Here is a 15,353-nt window from a genome sequence, read left to right on the forward strand (position 1 = left end):
TTAAGGAATGGGCCAAATCAAAGTTTTGAAGGAACCTGTATGTTACATGTTTGAGGGTCATAGTACAAAAGCCATGGGAAAACTGAAGATATGGGATGTTTGGTATGCATTTAGATCCATAAAATTGCTGGAAGGAGGGGGTTTGTTGAGCACCCCATCAAATTAAAATTATGTAACTTCAGCTCTGATGTGAGAGTTTTTTTTATGTTTCATTTCTGTAGGTTTGAAGATTTTTAGGTCCCAAAAGTTGTTTTATCTTTGAAGATCAACTCTTTAACTTGGGACCTAAGAATCTTCAAAGTTAAACATGAAGTAATACCCATCTTTACAAATAACCAGTGTCAGTAAATATAGTCTGGCCAAATTGTATTTATGATAATTTCATTTTTTACCGAGAGCTGTAGTGGCAGTTATGTGTGATAACATTACATATGTATTGAGTAAATGTTTTAAAGCTGCACTAATTCAATTTCTGATTTATGAATGATACAAGACCAGATGAATTTTCTTAGCTAAATTTTAACACAATGTCTTAGCTAAATTTTAACACAATGTTGACTGAACCTGTGGAGATATCTGCAATGGTTCAGGTGTTGCTTTTTACACCATTTAATATTTGCGATAGACTTGTTCATACTTTAAACACAGGTCTCCACATTAATTTTAATTTGTATTGAGAAACCCACTATTACTGGAAATGTAATTGCTGTATCAGGAACATGAAATAAAGAAAATATGACTTATTATTGATTGTATACAAGAAGCTTTGCAGAAATTCTTTTAAACATTGCAAATACAAACAATAAGTACCAAGAAGATATTCTTTAGTACTAAATCTAAAGTTACTGGCAGTATCTTAGTTTCATCGTTTGCATATACCACATAGTATGTCACATGCTGTGCAGACTTTGGCTAGCACTTTGAAGTTTTTTCCCCATAACATTTTCTATGCAATATTAGAAAATTCCAAGTGGCAAACATCTTTTAAAACAATTACTCATTTGAAGCAACATCCTCCTGGCAAGAACCTCAATGGTGAAAAATCTCACTCAAGACCATCCCTGTGTCCAAAGTATTAATGGGAGTGGTGAAGAGAGTGAATCTTCCCAACTAAAGCAGGAGAGTACCCTGCTTTTCTGATCAGATTCTACTCATGGCCAATATAAGAAACTGGAATCTGGATCTTACTTTATGGCTGTGAGGGAGATGGAGTATTTAATATCCAAGAAGCAGAACATGTCAATGGACTCCTCATACTAAACTCTGAAGGCCCAAGGCCACTGTATTTTTATTTTGCATGAAGGGAAACCACAAAAATTTTTAGGCTCCCATGCAACAATCTGATGTGGGTGATCCCTTTCCTTGAAGTCCCTGTTTCCCCCAATGATTTTAGGCCTTAAACTGAGATATCCAGTTTTTTTTCTTTCCCCAGGCAATGGTGATATGGCTACCCTTGCCCAATCTGTCAAGATGATTCCTACTGAAGAGATTTTGTCTGAGGCTTGGTTAAAGTTTCCAAAAAAGATCCCATACTGATCACCATTCTATCTGGGATGCTAGTTAAGATTCCTACTAGGAATTCATTTTAATGCTACAATGAATTTGATATTGCAGAGATTTTTCAGCTTTACTAATAGACTAGAAAATCCTCAGAACCACCTCTTTTAGTGAAATTATACAAACAAATAAACACAGGGTTAAGAAGTTTGAGTTAGTCTCATAGATCCCGAGTCATTACTTGACACTTTGTTTCCTCGGTACTGACTAGTTCTGATACCCCAAGCAGGGAGAATCATGGACACCAATACTTTTTTAATGTTGGTATAGTATACCTCCTCCATAATCTTGGAGAACTACTTCCCCTTAGGATGGCTCAAACCTTCTGCCACTTAACTTTCAACACAATCTTGTGAGGATAAAATTTTTCAAGCTCTGCCATTACTGGAAAGTGGATGCAGTGGCTATTTATATCTGCTACCCCAGAATCTGAAAGCTCCACAAAAGAATGGCGAACACATTTCTTTTGAAGAGAAAATCACATTCAATAAGACTACCAGAAGTTTGGTGGCAGTGGCACTATGGGCAAAATCTCTGATGATGCAGCCGCTCCTGAGCTCCACGTAAGGCTTCAGTCTTTTTGTCCTGACCTCTTTACAATCCTAGAAAATGAAAGGGAGTTACCAGTCTTCCAGAATGCTTTGATTCAAGTTAGACACCTTTATGCTGACCCTATGAGGAGTTACTATATGATTTCATTGTGTAGCACCTCCGGGCCCAAAAATAAGCATTAGGAGGTTCCAATGTCTGTGCCTCTTCAGTTCTACCTTGCTTTTACATTCCCCTTCTGCAATGATATCTCTGAAGATTGTAATAGCTCATCTGCAGAATTTTAAGGTGCCTACTCAGGGAAAGTGGGAACCTGAGGAGTTATATTCCCAGAAGTTTCAACAACCCCCCTCAACCAAAATCTTAGGAAGAAGACCTGGCATAACCTCGAACCAAAACAACATTTGACGTACAGTATTGTCAGCAACAAGAAAAGGCAGGAACTGCAGTGAATATTACAACAGTAACTTCCAAGAAAGGCCAACCTATTTAGGGAAAGGACAGGCAACTCTAAGAATGCCAAAGGAAGCATTGGAGCTCATTAGGACTTGCCATGTTGGGGGTTGCTTGCTTTAGCACCACATTCCAACAATTTGATCCCTCCCTGGAGAACTGTATACGGAAAGCTCTCATAGGTAGCCACAAATGATGACTTTAATTTGTCATTGAAAATGTCTACAGCTTCCTCAAGGAAGAGTTCAACTTCTTGCCTACCTAGGAGACCACTAGAGAGGAGAGCTTGCAAAACTAACAATGAACCAGGCTCCAATTAAAGGTTTCCCGACCTAATTGGGATAAGTCCTGCCTAACAACCAACATGCGTTATGTAGGGCTGGGACCTCTGGAACATGCTTCAGGGCTGGTTGTATCCCAGCCAGACTGGGTCAGAATAAGGAGTGATCCAGTCCATGGTGTCTCCTGAAAGTTGGAATGGATCCTGGTCTAGTTAGTTTCATGAGGGCCTAATCCTCAAAACAGATCCAGGAGTACTGTATAATTCTCAAATGTCCGATTAAGATTTCACAGTAGACCACACGCAAAAAAACAGGTGGTTGGAAAGATACTTGTGTGGTGGATCTGGATGGTTGCTCTTACTAAACAGGTCTGACTTCCACACCATGCAGATAGTTAGAACGTGGATGCTTACTTGACGGGTTAGGGTAACCATTGGGAGGATTGGTAGGTAGCTAAAGGATGGCCATCTGTTCTAAGGTGATATTTTCATAGAACTGATGGCTATCATACTACCTCAGAAAATTACAACCTCCAAAGAGGACCCACATTTTGCTCCTAGATAATGTAACTATTGGATAGGAAGTGGAACTTGTCACCAATCCATCTCATGGGGTTGCTAAGTGTGTCGCAGACTTCCTGTCTAAGCGGACTGCATCTCTTGACTGAACTGATGGAAAAACCCTCCTCCAAATGATTGCCAGTGTTTCCAAATCTTTAATTGTACCCGTGTTATTCAAGAGAACTTTTAACTAAGCGTTTATGAATCTCCAAACTTGGGCATTCAGGCATTAGCAAGACGTGCATCCCTACAAGACTGGAACTAAAAGATTGCAATCTACCTAGTGGCTCCAAATTGGCTCAATATTCATTGGTTCTAAAACAACAGGCAAGTAAATCAATTTCATTGCCATCCATTGTTCTATCCATAAGAATGGGAATGTCATCTACTCAAATCCCACTGCCATGACCATCAATTGGATTTTTTTAATTAGATTACTGTTAAAAAATTATACATTTGGCATAGCTAGATATCTGGTACTGAAACTATGGACTTCATCTGTCTGGCAATATGTACCACTTTGGCATGTGTGGAGCTAATAAGGCTTGCCAGGTCGGGGGCTGCCTTGTACAGCACCACATTCAGTGGAGGTCCTTGCCTTGGGGACAGCATAATTTCCAATAAGCTGGAGTCACAATGATCTCACTCCCCTCCCTCAAGGTTTTTCCAATAATCAGAACTGTCCTTGTAGAAGTGTGTACAGAAAGGGCAAATGCGATTTACATTTTTTTCTTCTTCTTCTTCTTCTTCTCTCCGTCTAATTTATTTTTCATGTACGCGTGCATTGAGCATTTATATAGGAATTTGAAATTAAAGTTCAGACCGCAATATAATCTCCGTCATAAGGAGCCGTAGAAAAACATTCATTTGTCATTAAGCATGAGTCTTACTTCATCCTCAAGGAGGAGTTCAACTTCTGGCTCACTTAAGAGACTATCGAGAGGAGAGTTTCCAAATCAGCAAGTTATGTGCAGTAGACTCTAGTCAAAATATTTCATGACTTGAGACTAATGAATCTTGCCTCACACCCAATAGGCATTTTGTGAGCCTGGAACCTCTGACATATCCTTCAGAACTGGTTGTATTTTCTCAGTCAGACTCTGGGTCAGGATAAGGAAAGATTCAATCCATGGTGTACCCCTGACAGTTGGAATAGATCCTAGTTTAGGAAAATTTTGAATCTGGTGGACCTAATCCTCAAACTGCAACTCAAAACATGATTATAGTGTATTTCTCAAATGCTTTGTAAAGGTTTGTGATACTAATATGCAGACAGGTGGTTGGGAAGATACTTTTGTGGTGGATCTGGAAGGGTGCTCTTGCCAAACAAGTCTCACTGACTTCCCCATCATACAGATAGTTAAACACATAGATCCTTGACAGGTTAGGGAAACCACTGTGAGGATTGTTAGGTAGCTAGAAGATGGTCACCTGCTCTAAGGAAGTAATGTTATTTTTCTGGAACTGATTACTATTTTCCTTTCAGAAAATTGAGGTATCCTAAAAGGACCCACATCTTATTGATTCTGACAAAGTACATGTTTTCGGATAGGAAATGGTACTTACCGTCAATCCACCACGTGGTCACTGTGTGATAACAGACTCCCTATCAAAGCAGATGACATCCTCAGCTGAGTGGATGTTGGAAAAACTTTCAAGTGACTCCCAACCTGTTTCCAAATCTAGAATTGGACCTGTTTGTTATTCAAGAGAGCCATCAACTTATAGTGTGAATGTATCAAAACTTGGTCATTCAGGCATTAGCAAGACATGAATTCCTACTGGTCTGGGACAAATCGATAGATGTCATTCTGTCTAGTGGTCCCAAATTGTTTCATTCTGCTACAATGATGGGCAAGGAAACTTTCATTGCCTTCCATTGTTCTATCCCAGACAGGAGGAAGGAAGTCATCTACACATCTCTTTTACTGAGCCATGACCATCATTTGGATTTTCTAAATCTAGTCCACTGTAAAAAAAAAAAAATTATGCATCTGGCATAACTAGGTATCTGGTGTGGAAACTGACTCCATCTGTCTTGCAGTTCAAATCATTATGGCATAGACTTCAATACTTGTCATTTACTCTACCTATACCATCTATAAGGTCTCCTATTTCCTTATCTGTGACTAAGGTTCTTCAACTCGTGTTTTCTCCTCAATTCAGTGGTTCTAATACAACCAACATCCGTTATCTCCAGCAGGCATTTGTTATTGACTGCTTTTGTGCTAAGGGCAAGGATCACTGGTCTCTAAAGTCGTTGCCGCTGTCATTTCTGAGAACCATTACATAACAATGGCACCTTACATGAACACGATAGTCATTTGTCTGTCCAAATATAGTATCGGCTGAAATGCAAAATTTGTTTGAAGTATCTATCATTTACAGAGATCAGATGCTTACTGCTGTTTTAATTATTAAGACAATCATGAACCTGTCATTAGGGTAATTGGCACCTCAGCTTATAGGACGCTTTGGTGTCCGCCTTTCTCATAAGCAACAAATCCTGATAAGAATATTATCCAAATATCCTACAGCTATGCCACATAGTTTCTAGCCTAGACTAAACTGTGCTTAGCATTCAGTTTAAAAATGAGTAAAAACCGATCACTAAAATAGCAGCCTAGCAAGAAATACTGATAAAGTAGCAAAGTACGGAAGTTTGCCAACTTGAGGTGTTACTGAATATAACTCCAAAAATGGGATCCATAAACAGAATTCATAATATTCTGCAGTTTACATGAATTACAAAATAGGAGTTGAGATTGATATTTACCTAATGCATAAATCTAGATATAAAAGCAGCAGATAATGTGTTTACTTACTTCACTATTACTACGTCAATCACGTTCTTCTTTGAGACATAAACTTTGTGACAAACAGGTCCCACTTTTATTTCTTTTTTATTTGGCCCTCCAGGTGATCAAACATGGAAATCTAATGCTCATCAGTTAGGCCCCATCAGCATGAGATGCAAGTGTCCGAGGGGCATTACCCATTAATCATATTTCCCTCGCTTCTGTAGGTGTTACCAAACCAGATACTCTTGGCCGGCCCCTCACTTTGTATTGGAATGCGATTCCGTAATAGTGTTTATACTACATCGGGCATTGGCACTTGCAAAGCTGTCTTCCTCCTAGTTTGTTTTACAGTCTCCTGTTACTAGCTCTTCTCTACTCAAGTCCCGACACCCTTTCATTTTCCTTGATACTCTCGCTGAATTCTGTCATGACTAAACAAAGGCATCATACAATATCCAGTAAGCCGCCTCAGTGGCATGGTTGGTATGGTGTTGGCTTGCCACCTCGCTGGCCGCGAGTTCGACTCTCGGGCGTTCCACTGAGAGGTGAGAGATGTGTATTTCTGGTGATAGAAGTTCACTCTTGACGTGGTTCGGAAGTCACGTAAAGCTGTTGGTCCCATTGTTGAATAACCACTGGTTCCATGCAATGTAAAAACACCATACAAACAAACAAACAAACCATATGCAGTAAGGATATTTCTTCCTTGGCTTTGGCTCCTTGAGGACGGCCCAACATAACCCTCCCTTTTTATTCTCTTTTCTATCAAAATTGTCGTGATTGGTAAAGGCAGCAGACAGGACCCAGGAAACAACCCCAAAGTCATCTTCAAACAGGGTCGACCTGACATATTTCCTTTATTGTGCTCAGGCAAAGGCATCAACTTAAAAGTTCTTACAAACTCCGGGTATCCTCTGGCCATCAGCCCTAATCCTCTCATGCTACTGCTCACTAGTGCACATTGGGCCCGTTATGCTTTACAATAAGCAGACTAACCAGTCTGTCCTTTAACTCTTTCCTGTTCTGATTTCAATGTAATAAGTTTTTCCTTGATTAAAGTTCTTAAAATTAGGTCGAAGCCATGACGTCGGAGGTCACGTGATCGCCTGGCCCTCGCCACAATAAAGATTTATCTCCATAGGAAATACATGGAGCTCATATTCAATCGCCCATGAAATTTTTAATATAGGAAAGTTAGCATTTAGACCCATATAATTTGAGTAAGAAAAATAAGTATTTATATAATGTTATTCTGTTTACTTGTCATTTCATTTTTTTTAATCAGCAAGTATTTTTTACATGCTATTGTATAGATTTGTATTTTCTCAGTCAAAATATATGGGTCTCAATCCTAACTTTCCTCTATTACCGATTTTCTGGCTGGTTCAAATTCGGCCTCTTTCATTTCTTATGGGGCAAAAACAGACAAGTGGGCCCCCCCAAGGGAGTGGTGGTGATTGCGTCACGCTTAGGGACTCTATTATGGCAGAACAAGCTACTGTATACTTACAGGAAGGACACTAAAATGAGGCATGATATACAAATACAGGCAGTCCCCGGGTTACGACGGGGGTTCCGTTCTTGAGGCACGTCGTAAGCCGAAAATCGTCGTAAGCCGGAACGACACTTGGAAATATGCCTTAAACTAAGAAAAAGTTAGAGAGACCTTACCTGTGTGACATGCAAGTATTGCATGATGTGTAGTGTGGTTATTTCAATGGCAAAGGATGGTTCTTGAAGGTATAATTCTTTATTAAACTCTTGTGACACTATAAAGCACAATGTACTACACTTAATCCTTAGGTTAGATTATACACTAAACACTATATTATGCACTGTACACTACGTAGTATGTATGTAGTAATCCTTTGGTAGATCCTGGAGTACACTAAAATCCCAGTCTGGTAGCTCTGGAAGGTAAAAGTATAACACAATTAGTACAAAATACTACACAAAGTCCTGAATGCAATATGTAAATTATAGATATCAAGAGTAAAAGAGTTAATGTATGTTAATTAATTCCTTACTTTTAGTTTATAATTCCTTACTTTGAGTTATATCAAGAGTAAAAAAGTTAATGTATGTGAATTAATTCCTTACTTTTAGTTTAAAGTTGTCATGCTATGTAACCCTGGATGCACAAAGTCTTATGTGGCCCCATAGCCTACATCATTCAGGGGGTTCTGGAATGTACAAAAAATAATTAGTATGTCAGTAAGTACTCTATGCATAGTAAGTTACATACAGTAATATGCACCATACAGTGGTTTAATATCACATATATAACATGTATAAAACTTAGTTAATGTATGTTAATTAATTCCTTACCTTTAGTTTAAAGTTGTCGTGCTATGTAACCCTGGATGCACAAAGTCTTATGTGGCCCCATAGCCTACATCATTCAGGGGGTTCTGGAATGTACAAAAAATAATTTTGTCAGTAAGTACTCTATGCATAGTAAGTTACATACAGTAATATGCACCATACAGTGGTTTAATATCAACTGGTATGCATAGTAAATGATTGGTCTACACCCCCTGTTCAGCAGGGAGTGTACAGTATGTACGTAATTCCATGAGGGACCTTGATCACTTATCCCATGTGAGAGATCTTGGTCACTTTTTTTTAGTATGTACGTATAAAACTTACTTAATGTATGTTTACTACTATGTATAATTCCTTACCTTTATGTTATGTAGTAACCCTGGACAAAGTTTTATGTGGCCCCATAGCCTGCATCATGGAGGGGGTCCTGGTTTTCTGGAATGTACCAAAAAAGTATCAAAGTTAAGTCATGTTATGTATGTTTAGTAAGTTACATACAGTAACCATACGTACAGTGGTTTATAACACGTATGTACATAATCAAACTTGGTTGGAAATTCCTGTAAAAAAAATAAAAAATGTACGTATGTAATATACTACTGTATGTAAAAACCTTACTGTTCATACTTTGTTACACTACATGTTACATGTGATACGTATACTTTCCTGAAGGGTTTTTTCCATCCAAAAATGGTGCTTCTACTTGTAGTTATCCCTTGATGACACTTGTAGTAATTTGTTAGTAACAACCTGGAGTTGTGTGAAAAATGTTGGTTCTGGAAGGAAAAAGTAACAAAATTAGTGTACAAAATATACACTACAGAAAGTTGTGAATGCAATATGTTAATTACTGTAGATATATCAAGAGTACTAAAAGAGTTAATGTATGTTAATTAATTCCTTACTTTTAGTTTAAAGTTGTCGTTCAATGTAACCCTGGATGGACAAAGTCTTATGTGGCCCCATAGCCTACATCATTCAGGGGACTCTGGAATGTACAAAAAATAATTTTGTCAGTAAGTCCTCTATGCAGAGTAAGTTACATACAGTAATATGCACCATACAGTGGTTTAATATCACATATAACATGTAGTATAAAACTTAATTTAGAAATTCCTTACATAACTTACCAACTTTTAGTGAGTCTCAAAGCTGTTACCTAGGTTGTGGGAGATGGAGGTGGAGGTGTAGAGCATTCATGATAAGGATGCATTCCAAACCTAACTTCAGTGTGCTTTATCACAGATAACAGGCTAGGATGATGGGCAGTCTGGAATGAAGAATTAATATTAAAGGACATACATAACATGGTTATTACATATGTAATAATAAAACATTAATAAAAAAAAATGTCCTTACCAAATTCTAGTGGTTGGCTTGCTTACTGGGATGGCCATATGGTACATGAGAGTGGGTGGCTGGGCTATGGAGTGGGATGGGCAGGTGCTTGGGAGTCTGGAATGATAAAAAATATATGATAGTTACTACTACTGTAACTACTGCACATGTTATTACTGTTTGACATATGTAGTGTGTAATACGTATGTTCAATATAAAAAATGAAGAATTCTTTTACCTGAAGGAATGGGAGAGGTGATACTACTCGTATCAACTGATTTGGGCTCTGGAGAGGTGATACTCGTATCAACTGATGAGGGAACATCTAGATCTGGAAAGAATGATAGGGTACATAAATATATTATAAGGTGGATGTAATTGTAGCATATGTACACTTTTAATAAAATTTCTATTAGCAATTTATAAAACATTTTATACAAATTTGTTAAGGATTCCTTACCTGATGAATAGGGCGAGGCATCAAAACCATGGAAAGGCTCAGGGTCATCTGGGTCACTGTCACTATCAAAGGGGTCTGAAATGAAAAAAAAAAAAATAATAAGGTTATGCAACATCAAACACATTGTACCACTATGTAAGTTAGTGTACGTATGTATGTAGGGTGTAAACAATTTCCAACATGAAAATGAGAAAAATGGAATTGCTTACCTGATTGTACACGTACAGGTGGGCGGGCTGCTACAGAGGGTCCAGGTACAGGGGGATCTGGAACTGTCACAGGTAGTACAGGGAGATCTGGAACTGTCACAGGTAGTACAGGGAGATCTGGAACTGTCACAGGTAGTACAGGGGGATCTGGAACTGTCACCACTTCTGCAATAAAATTACAAATGATGAAAATTAATGAAGTTACAATTTACTCTTACATTTAGTTGTTACATTAAAAAATTAACACATTTTAATATGTACACTATGTAAACACATAAATTAGTAAAACAGTTCAGAATTCCTTACCAGGACTAGGAGTGGGAGGTGGTGGTAGTGGAGACTTGTGAAAGAAAGTGTCAAGCCTGGACTGCACACTTCTCTTCGTCTGCTTCTCCTTCAGGGTCTCCTTGTAGAAAGTTACTAAGTCTAACATTCCACGTTTTATTTGTCAAACCTAGCAACGTTAGGGTCTTCTGCCTCAAAAGAAGCCAAGGCTCTCTCCAGATGAGTAAAACCCTCTGACAAGCCTTTCACAGTTAATGACCTGGGTTTTGGCTCTGGTGCCGCCTCCTCTTCCTCAATCATTTGTTGTTCAAGTTCAAGTAAGTCCTCTGCAGACAATTCCTCTCCATGGGAAGCCAGCAGCTCTGTTACATCATCAGGTTCAAGATCTAGTTTCAGCCTCTTGCTTAGCCCTACGATCTTCCTCGTCACAGTCTCGACGTCTTCTGCCTGGTCAAAGCCTTCAAAACTGTGCACAAACTGTGGACACAGTTTCTTCCAGGCCCCATTTAAAGTGGTCGTCTTCACCTCGTCCCAAGCACTTGCAATATTTTTCACTGCATCAGCAATGTTGTAGCCCTTCCAGAATTGCTTCAGTGTCAACTCCTTGTTAGCTTCTATGGCCCTCAAAGCAAAACGTATGGTCCTTCTAAGGTAGTAAGCCTTGAAATTAGCTATTACTCCCTGGTCCATTGGCTGTATCAGCGATGTGGTATTGGGTGGGAGGTACACCACCTTCACATTAGGATGCATGTCGCTCAAAATTTGAAGGGTGACCAGGGGCATTGTCCAGGACTAAGAGGGCCTTAAAAGGCAGACCCTTCGAAGTCAAATACTGCTCCACTGCTGGCACGAAATGGTCATTGAACCAATCTTCGAAGGACCATTAAGGTAACCCAAGCCTTCTTGTTTGATTTCCAAATCACAGGGAGTTGACTCTTGAAAATGCCCTTGAAAGCCCTGGGATTCTCGGCCAAATACACCAGCAAGGGCTTCAGTTTCAAATCACCACTTGCATTGGACCCAAACAGCAAAGTCAGTCGCTCCTTTCCAGCTTTATGGCCAGGTGCTGACTTCTCCTCCTTGGAAAGGTACGTTCGATTTGGCATTCTTTTCCAAAATAATCCAGTCTCATCCACATTAAAGACTTGGTCAGCCGTGTAACCACCATCCTTAATTATCTCAGCCAAACCACCTGGAAAACTTTCTGCTGCTTCGCTATCAGCACTAGCAGCTTCACCTTGCAGCTTCACATTATGCAAATTTGCACGAGCCTTAAAACGGTTAAACCAACCTCTACTCGCGGAAAATTCACCACCAGCACTGCCTTCGCCAAACTTTTTCACTACTGCCTCATGCAGCGCTCTAGCCTTCTCCTGGATCACACTTAAGCTCACCGGAACACGTCGCGGTTTCTGGTCCTCCAGCCAGATCATGAGCAATTTCTCCATTTCAACAATGCTCTGGCTACGTTGCTTCTCGTTTATCACCGTTGACTTCATCGGTGCAGCATCCTTAACATGCTTCAGAATACGTTCCTTGTCCTTCACAATGGTTACCACCGTGGTCCTGCTCAAGCCTAAAGAACGGCCTATTTCGGTGTTAGTTTCTCCCTTCTCCGAACGCTTTATCACGTCATATTTGACCTCCATCGTGATGACCTTCCTCTTCTTGGATGAACTATCATCGGAGGAAGTACTTTGGCGTTTAGGAGCCATTGTAAATTTGCGAAAATGGCAAGGAATTTCAGCAACGTCTTAGCACACAACCGACTGAACTTCAGGCAGACACGCGATTGAAGTGGCGTCCTTTCGTATTGTTACGCTTGGCGTCCTCGACCGTCCGAGGTCGTTGTTCGGTCAATTTACCATACAGTTTAAATAGCGAATTAATTTATGCACCTCCGACTCAAAAACTAGTTCTGCATATGAGGTATCGTTAAAAAGCATAACAAAACGTCGTAACCTTGGAATTTGTGTTGTAATCTAACCAGAAACTTAGTTTTTTTAATTATGTTACTGGAAACAAGCAATGATTTTTCATATATTTGCGCTTTTGGACTGTTTTAAACTGCGCATCCCAAGCTAGTGTATTCATTCGCCCGCAAACTAGTTCCGCATATGCGGCGTCACTAAAAAAATTCAAAAAATACAAAAAAAAAAAAGTGTCAAAAATCATCATAACCTCAAAATTTTTGTTGTAATGTAACCAAAAACATATTTTTATTATATACTGTGCTAAACTATAAAGGATTTTTATCATAGCATGCGTTTTTTAAAAGCGTCGTTAACTCGGAGCGTCGGAAGCGTCAGCGTCGTAACCTCGGAACAAGCGTCGTAACCCAGGACTGAATTTCCATTGAATATTTAAGAAAAAGCGTCGTAACCTCGGAACGTCGTAAGCCGGAACCGTCGTAACCCGGGGACCGCCTGTATTAGTAAGCCAAAATTTTATTTGAATTTACTAATGTAAAGACGTCTTCTTTACCCATTAATTATGATCATGTACCACATCTACCAAAGCAGCAAGAATCTCATTTATATATTTGTATGTAGAATTTCCTGGCCTTTTTGCCAATATATATTTTATCAATGTATGTACATTATGTCTCTTGTTATTGTTATTTGATTGACTGTTAACAAACACAAATTGCTCTCACTCAGCGTGCGGGTCATGAGACCTGGTGTCGGGTGCCACGTTTCTGTCCACACACTGCTATGTATACCCTTTGGCCGGGTAATAAATCAGTCAGTACCCAGTTCTATCTTCTTGACTTCACAACTGGTGATCCGGGGAGCGACGGTAAACACAGTGGTTTTGGCTTCGCCATTAACGGACTTACTACGGCCGCTTTACCTTCAGAGGACTTTAACAGAACCATACAGCGACAAAGTCTAGACCTCTGAAAGCTACTTCCTCGGAGAACACCCACACCACTAATGGACTAATTATGGTGTAGCTTCTTCAGGTACATTCTGGTGTTCTCGAACAGTTTGGCCCTGTCATTTACAATTCACGTCGATCGTATTCAGAAGTATTAACGGAACCACACGGTGTATAGATTTGACTTCTGATGAGCCCCAAACACCATTAACTGACTAAATACAGCGTATATTTCGCATTTTGATGTGAGTCAAAATGCTAGGCACTAAGGCAGAAAGTCGTTCCAAGGACAAACAGATCCTCTGCATCCCCCTCTCGCCTTCGAAGGTAACGATACCCCAGGCGATGAAACTGCCACAGTTCCTGTGGCAAAATACCGCATCCTTGTTCCTACGGGCAGATGTCCATTTCCGTGTAGCTAAAATCACGGACGAGGAAACCAAAGCAGACGTCACCATGACAACGCGGCCGGAGGAGGTCTTCAACAGAATTACCCCATAGTTGGACTCGCAGCTGGGCAAAGTCAAATACAAAGACCTACGAAAGAAACTCATTGACACATACTCCATGCCCGTCCCAGAGAGAGCCCAATGCGCCCTTCACCTGATAAACCAGCCCCTGTGGGACCATCACTCAGTGACACCTGGACAAACTATGAGGTCTCCTGATGCTTCTGGGCTTCGACTCAGACAGACGGAGGAGGGAGATCAGCTTGTTGTGGTAAATACTCCTGTGGCCCCTTCCGCAGGAGGTGCGGCCCCAATCATGTAAGCAGACACGCTCATGATGGACGAATTGGTGAGCATCGCACACAGACTACACGAGGCCACCAAAGCCTCCAAGCACATCACAACACCTGCAGCCTAGTAGCAGAAGAAGCTGAGGAGGGGGACATGAATGCGGTATACAGGAAGAAGGCACTGCTGCAGCAGCAGAAGTTGAGGACAAATCCAGCCTGGTGTTACTTCCGTCAGAGGTTCAGAAAGGACGCCAAGAATTGCAGAGCCCCCTGTTCTTTCACAAAACACTATGAAGGCGGTCACCCATAACAGCAGTGACTGCAAACATTAGAGAATCACAGCCAGCAGGATTCTTCATCCACGACGCCATGTCAGGACGCCAGGTGCTGATAGACACGGAGGCTATGTAGTCAGTGTTTCTGCCATCAGGGAAGAACTGCGACTGCACATCCGGTGCCCAGCCACACTAGTGGCTGCAAATGGAAGCCCCATCTGATGCTCCCCCTGAAATCTTGAAGGTTGGCATTAGATTCTTCCCCCTGAAATCTTGAAGGTCTACATTAGATCCTTCCTACAGAACTCCCACCATGAATATCTCTTCATCATCACAGATGTCAAGTTTCCCTTACTAGGCGCCGATTTCCTTGCACAAGACGGACTGTTGGTAGACGTTGGCCGAAAATGCCTTCTAGACACTGGAACCTGCCTCTCCTGACTGCACTCCGCCAGACCATGAATGCCTGCCGTATGCTCCATTTCATTGAACAAATACTGCACCCTCCTGCATGAATTCCCAGATGTCTTCAAGCCAGAACTACGTCAGGTGCCAGTTACCCAGGCCAAGCATGGCATACAGCACCACATCACAACCTCGGGCCCGCCGACACATACCAAGTTTCGCCACCTGCCACCTAA

Source organism: Macrobrachium nipponense, chromosome 23 (assembly GCF_015104395.2).
Source record: "Macrobrachium nipponense isolate FS-2020 chromosome 23, ASM1510439v2, whole genome shotgun sequence".
Lineage (NCBI taxonomy): Eukaryota > Metazoa > Arthropoda > Malacostraca > Decapoda > Palaemonidae > Macrobrachium > Macrobrachium nipponense.